The sequence below is a fragment of the Lygodium microphyllum genome, chromosome 4 (genome assembly GCF_053477565.2).
Source record: "Lygodium microphyllum isolate KBCC chromosome 4, Lygodium_microphyllum_v1.1.10, whole genome shotgun sequence".
NCBI classification, from domain to species: Eukaryota; Viridiplantae; Streptophyta; class Polypodiopsida; order Schizaeales; family Lygodiaceae; genus Lygodium; species Lygodium microphyllum.
Window position 1 is genome coordinate 157,305,402 of NC_141138.1, and position 6,934 is coordinate 157,312,335.

Consider the following 6,934-nt stretch of genomic DNA (forward strand, 5'->3'; position numbering starts at 1 on the left):
AGAGTTTTTGATTCTCATGTAGCATTAGTAACTGGTAGACCCTTCCAAGCAACTAGATACTTGTGGAGAGTACGATTACGCAACTGTTTCTCTCTCTGATCTAGTATCTTGTCTGGTCCATGGTCAATAGTTGAATCGTGTTCCTGCAAAGGTACCATATCATCAATCAGATTATCATCATGTGAGATATACTTTCTTAATTTGCTAACATGAAACACTGGATGAACACGGCATCCAGGAGGAAGTTCCAATCAGTAAGCTACATCACTTAGCTTCTGAATAATTTTCCACGGTCCACAATATCTTGGAGATAACTTTGGACATTTTCTAGTCGATAAACTAGCCGACTTGGCTGGCACTTGGAGAAAACTTTTTCTCCTAATTCAAAGATCCTACTTGACCTTTTCTTATCTTCAAAATGCTTAGTCCTATCAGCAGCTTGTTGTAACTTGGCTTGAGCAATTTTAATATTAGCCTATATGTCAATAAGAAATTCTGTTGCAGCTAGGCATTTCTCATCTGACCTTGCTGTACTAGGAAAAATTGGATTCATTCCATAATTTATTTGAAAGGGAGACGAACTTGTCGCCTTATGAGGTCTATTGTTATATGCAAATTCTAACAAAGACAAATGTGTATCCCAATCTGTTTGTTTATCAGATACATATGCTCTCAGCATGTCTTCTAGATTGACTCTTTCTATTTGACCATCTGTTTCTGGGTGATCACCACTTGATATGTTTAAAGACACTTTTAAGCGACCAAAGACATGATGCCAAAAATGACCAATAAACCTGACATCCCTATCAGACCAATGGACGAAGGTAGACCATGCAACCTAAACACATGATCAATAAACAAATCTGCGACTTGTGGAGCTTCCACACTTTCGCGAGTGGCTATAAAATGAGCCATTTTATTGAAGCGATCCACTATCACTAGGATAGTGTCTTTTTGTCTCTGGGTTCTAGGTAAGCCGACAATGAAATCCATGGAAATACTTTTCCAATTAGATTCTGGAATTTGTAATGGCATTAGCAGACCTAGTGGCTTCACCCGTTCTACTTTATTAACTTGACATTGAAAGCATTGTTGGACGTATTGGCAAACATCCTTGGCCAAATTTGGCCACCAAAATGTCATTCTAACAAGATGTGTGGTCTTATCAATACTAGGATGTCCTGCACAAGGCACATCATGGTTATCAAACAAAACTTTCTTTCGTAGTTCCCGTGCACTAGGAACACAGATCTTGCCTTTTCATTTAAGAAACCCATTCTCAATTGAAAATTTCTCAAATGAACTTGCCTTATCAGAAATAGCAGTAGGTAATGAAACAGAAGTATCTAGTCCATCCCTAATCAAAGAGTCTTGTTCTATGGCCTGATAAATTTTGCCATAAAAGAGTCCTCTAACTGTGCTTCCTTTATTTCTTGAAGCAATGAGCTTTGTAAAATTGTAAAGCTCATTTGATACATTATACGAGATAATGCATCAACAACAACATTATCCTTACCCTTCTTGTATAGAATTTCCATATGAAATTCTTGCATCATTTCAGCCCATCAAGCTTGGTGCCCTCGAAGATCTGGTTGACTACAAAAATACTTAAGGGTATGGTGATTTGTATAAACTTTAAAATTTGCACCATATAAACAGTGTCGCCAAACTTTAAGGCAATGAACAATAGCATAAAACTCTTGTTCATGAACTGGCCAATTCTGTTGGTTTGGGGAAAGCTTCTTGCTTTCAAAAGCTACAGGCCTACCTTCTTGGCTAAGGACTACACCTATCATGATGCTACTTGCATCTGTTTCTAAAACAAATGGTTTCTCAGGATCAACTATCTTGAGAATAGGGGCAATAGAAACTGCTTGTTTCATAGCCTCAAAACTTTCTTGTTGCACTAATGTCCACACATAAGGCACCATATCTTGCAATAAATCTGTCATAGGAGCAGCTATATACGAGTATGTGTATATAAATCTCCTATAGAATGCTGACAATCCCAAAAAGGAACAAAGAGCTGTTTCATTTTGGGGTGTCGGCTAACTATCACAACAACCTTCTTGGGGTCCATCTTGATCCCATCGGCAAATACAATATCACCTAAATATTCTATCTCTGCCAAACATAGAATCGTCTTGTCTGGGTTAGCATAGAGTTTTGCTTCCGGCGAAGTTTCAAAGACTGTCACCAAATGTGACTCATGTTCATGGATACTCTTACTATACACAAGCACATCGTCAATAAAATCTACAACGAACTTGCCCATGTATGGTCTTAGTAAATCATTCATTAACATCATAAAAGTAGCAGGAGCATTTGTTAAACCAAAAGGCATAATCAAATACTCATATTGACCGAATCTTGTTCTAAAAGCAGTTTTAGAAATATCTTCATCTCTTACTCTAATTTGGTGATAACCACTTTTTAAATCAATCTTACTAAAGATAGAAGCACCACCTAGAGCATCCAAGAGATCATTAGTACGAGGCTAGGATATCTATTCTTGGCAGTTATTTTATTTAAAACCATGTAGTCTGCACACATTCAAAAAGAACCATCCTTCCTTTTTACAAGTAAAACAGGGGTTACAAAGGGTGAAAAGCTAGGTCTAATCAATCCTTTGCTTAAGTACTCATCCACCACCTTACGAACTTCATTCTCCTCCTGAAGACTCATCCTGAACGGGGGTCTAGCAACTAGATTAGCTCTTGCAAAGAGCTCAATCCTATGCTCCACATTCCTACGAGGAGGTAAACTAAGAGGTAGATTAGATTTAAATACATCAAAAATTTGGGATCTTATTTTACTTGATAAGGCCAAAGGGATACTTGTGGAACTTCCACCTTTATCCGTGTCATCCTTTGACATAAATTTAGAAATATTTAAAATATAACAAAAGTAAATAGACTTACAATCAATCTTGAGCGCCTTGGTCATCGAGAGAATCTTCGCTTCTTAGAGATCCGGTTCTCCGTGAATCAACAATTGTTGGTCCTCGTGCTCAAATTGATAAATATGAGAAGAGAAGTCAATGATACGTCTCTTCTTTGCGTGCCACTGCTTGCTCAACACTAGGTCGAATCTTGCAAGCAATATAATTTCAAATCCAATTTGTCCTCATAGGTCTGGATCTGTACAGGGAGGTCAACAACTCGCTGATCCATGTCTCTGTACCCATCCCATCAACTAGCTCTACCGAATAACTATATTTTGAATGGGTAGACTTGAGCTTCAGCTTCTTGACGAGATTAGAGCTAATAACACATCAAATAAAATATGCACAGGGCATCCTGCCACTATGCCTTTCATTACAATGAGCTCAGTGTCAACAAACGGGTACCCGTTTTGTGCCTTAGGCGATAACACTGCATCTAGCACTATTGGCACTTTCTTTGTTACTGTGATGTCTAGGATCTGTTCATGATAACCAGAGTCATGTGGAGATGACTCATCTAGGTCATCTCTCACCTTATCCACATCTTGCATTGGATTAAGCACCATTTGAGCACTAACTCTTGCCTTCTTGGGACAAGCCTTAAATTTATGCTGCCTTAGGCATCTGTAACAGAGTCCTTCTCTCATTGCTTTCTCCCTTTGCTGTGGAGTGAGCATGGATTTATTGTAGGCTCTCTCAGCCATAGCAAATACCTTCCTCTTGGTACCTGTCACAGTCTTGATCATATGCACTTCTCTAGTGTCCTTCGCACGAGGAGCATTAGGTGCAACTACATGAGTAAAGACAGGGCGTGCACCTCTAGTCCAAGGAAATCTCTGGGCCTTCCCATCTTCAAGGACTAATGCAAGCTCCACTGCCTCATTCAAGGTTTTACATATCTCCTTCCTGACAAGTGGCCTTAAGGTTTCTTTTAAGCCCATGACAAATTTGTGCACTTGCAAAAAGTTTGGAATATGTTCAGGGACCTTTAACAAAATCTCTCTACACTTGTCTGCATAATCCTGGACAAAGTAGCTCAAGTAGACGGCTTTGCATGATCCTGCTCAAATTTTTGCCACCAACGGTGAGTGACATCCATGAGATTATATATAGCTTGCTGTATCTTTAAAGCATCCTCGTGAAAATGGCATAACTTAAAACACTGCTTCCATTTAGAGAGCCACTGTTCCACCGCATCTATAGTCCTTTGTGCCGCCGTGCCATCGAACTAAGGCGGCTTAAGGTCTTTAAGCTGCCACTTAGCTTCTGGCAACGGAGGAACGACTACGGAGGAATCATGTATAACTTGTGTGTCATGCATACATGCATCAGGTAAACTCTCATCTAAAGGCCTTTATCCAAAGCATTTTGAGTTAACATTTGCATTTGTTCAAGCAAAACTTGCATAGTGCCTTCCAAACTAGGAAGACAATTATGCACATCATTAGATGAAGAGGGCGATTCGTCATCATGCATAAGAGGTTCTTCCTCTACATCAATGTCATTCAAAGGCATATCTTCAATGCTTGACATGATTGATTAATTGATGTTTTGTTTTTGTTTTTGTTTTTTTTTTTTGGATTGATAATTCAAACCAACAAAAGCAAGGCAAGCGCAAATACAATAAACTTTCAGAAAACTACTATGTTTTCGCATAAGTACTATCCACGAGAAGCATACATGTCAAAAGCAAGCCTCTTTGTACATTTCGAACAAAAGTGCAAAGCTGAATAGGTCAGAAAATCCTCTGTGAAACCATGCATAAGCATCCAAATACACAGAATCCACGCTCTCAAGCATACATAGACGCACTCAAAGTAGTGAATTTTAAGCCCCAAAAGGTAGAGATAAAGCGTATCTGGCACCACAAAAGCAAATTGAAATGTCCTCGCCAGTCAAAACTAGAAGTCAAATATGCTGAAATTCGATACTCCATCGATGCAAGAATACCACAGGAACTGACATCACTTGAATCGGAGTCCGTTGGAGCCCAAAAATCCCAATTTTTGCCCGCCTCAAGAGGTCACTTTGGCGCGAAATTTCGAAAGTTCTCCCAAGCTCAATTGGCAATGATAATACTTTAGAATCTTGTCTTCAAATCATTCTCGAAGCTCGTGAATCGGTTTGCAATTTGGATATCGTACCAAGAAGTTATAGATCTCAGAAAATGTGATCAGAAAGAGGAGAAAAACACCCTTTTTTTAAAAAAAATTTACAAGGGGATGGAGGGCTCACAAGCTTGGTAAAAACGGAATTCTATCCCACATGCAAAGTGCCACAAGGACTAAGGATAAAAGGTGAAAGGGAGATAGTCATTCTCTCAAGTAAAAGAGAGAGAGCTCTCTTGTGTGGTGTGTGCTCTTGCGAATCCCAGATGATCTCACTTGTATGCTCATAACAAAAACTCCCAAATCTTTTTTTTGGAAACCCACGTGCTCTAATACCAAATGTGAGAAAGAGAAGAAGATTTCCTATCTGTCTTAGTCACCTCCCAACCAAATATACCCTCTTCCCACCTTCTAATCGGGTCTCTAGGGCATGTTTTCATGGTGCACCTGACTGGTGTTCCCAAATAGACAAGTCCTGCCCAATTTAGCAAGAAATCTGAGGGTATCCCCCAAGCTTTGGACCTTGGCACTTCTTGCCCTTGTCTCAGACACACTAATTAATGGCCGTCTTGGGCTACTTGCCCGACTGAAGGTTATTATGTTCAACAACTGAGGAAGAATGACTTCGTGGGAGTTGTGAATCCATAGGGATCATAATAAAGGATTTGGAACCCATATGAAAAAGAATTGCTTGAAGAATTTTTCGTGCGTATGTGGTTAAAGGAGTAATAGAATAATTAAGGAGGTTGTGTTTACATATACACATAACATGGTAGAGTTGGATGGAAAGTGGGTTGATTATAGTGTGGAGGGCTTCATGATCCCTATAATTGATTTTGGGATGGAAGACCTTGGATTCTAGACAAAGGATTGAACGACTTTGTGGGGTTGGGATATCGTGAAGGAATTGAAACCTAAATCGGAAGGAAATTTTTGAAGAATTATTTGTGTGTATGTGCTTAAAGCAATACGAAATAAACCTTATGCAATGGACTAACTAAGGAAGTTATTTTTAAAAGTACAAAGAATATGGTAAGATATTAATTAAGTACAAAGATATTTTTAAAAGTACAAAGAATATGTTAAGATATTAATTAAGTATTAAGATATTTTTAAAAGTGCAAGGAATATGGTAAGATATTAATTGATAAACTAGAGATCTTGAGTCCATTGGGTGGAAAGTGGGTGGATGGTAGTCCTGACTAGGATTAGAGCTGATCGATCATGACTACCTAAGTGGCAGGTTAGAACTCGAGTTAACACTATTTTAGGAGGACCGAATGTGTGAGTTACTTCCCCCTTATTTCATTCTCTCCAAGTGCAATGTTGGTTACTCTTGTCCTTAAGAGGCTAAGAAGTAGTCTCTTTAGGATATGCGTTAGATTGCTATCAATATAAAATCATAAACTCCCTTAGGTTGATCTTTTTGGATTGAGGCCTTGACGTTTTGTTGCGAGAGAGACTCATAAACTGATAGATTAGCCAAGATTGTGAATCCTATGGGGGTCGAGATGGTGCTACTAGAAAAAGGTGTCCAAGCGACTACTAAATGTTGCCTTCTCTAGCTTAGCTTTGTGGAGTGGGTATGTTACAAGTATAGCCTTCGATTGCTCGTCTTTTATAGCCATGTATTTCTTTGTCTTTCTTTGGACGAATTCCTTCCTCAAATTCTACTTCTGACATGTAGTGGTCCTTCTTGGGCAACTTCTCCCAAGCCCTTGGATACCCTTACCCATGCTCAACACTTGAACTTCCTTCGATTGTTCTTAAAGTTTGCACTCCACATCATGAAAGCAAGCGGCAATGCACACCTCTTATAATCTTGTTTGCCATGGTGGTCATTGCCCAGGTCTTGGTTGTGAGCACCTCCGATGCTATTAGC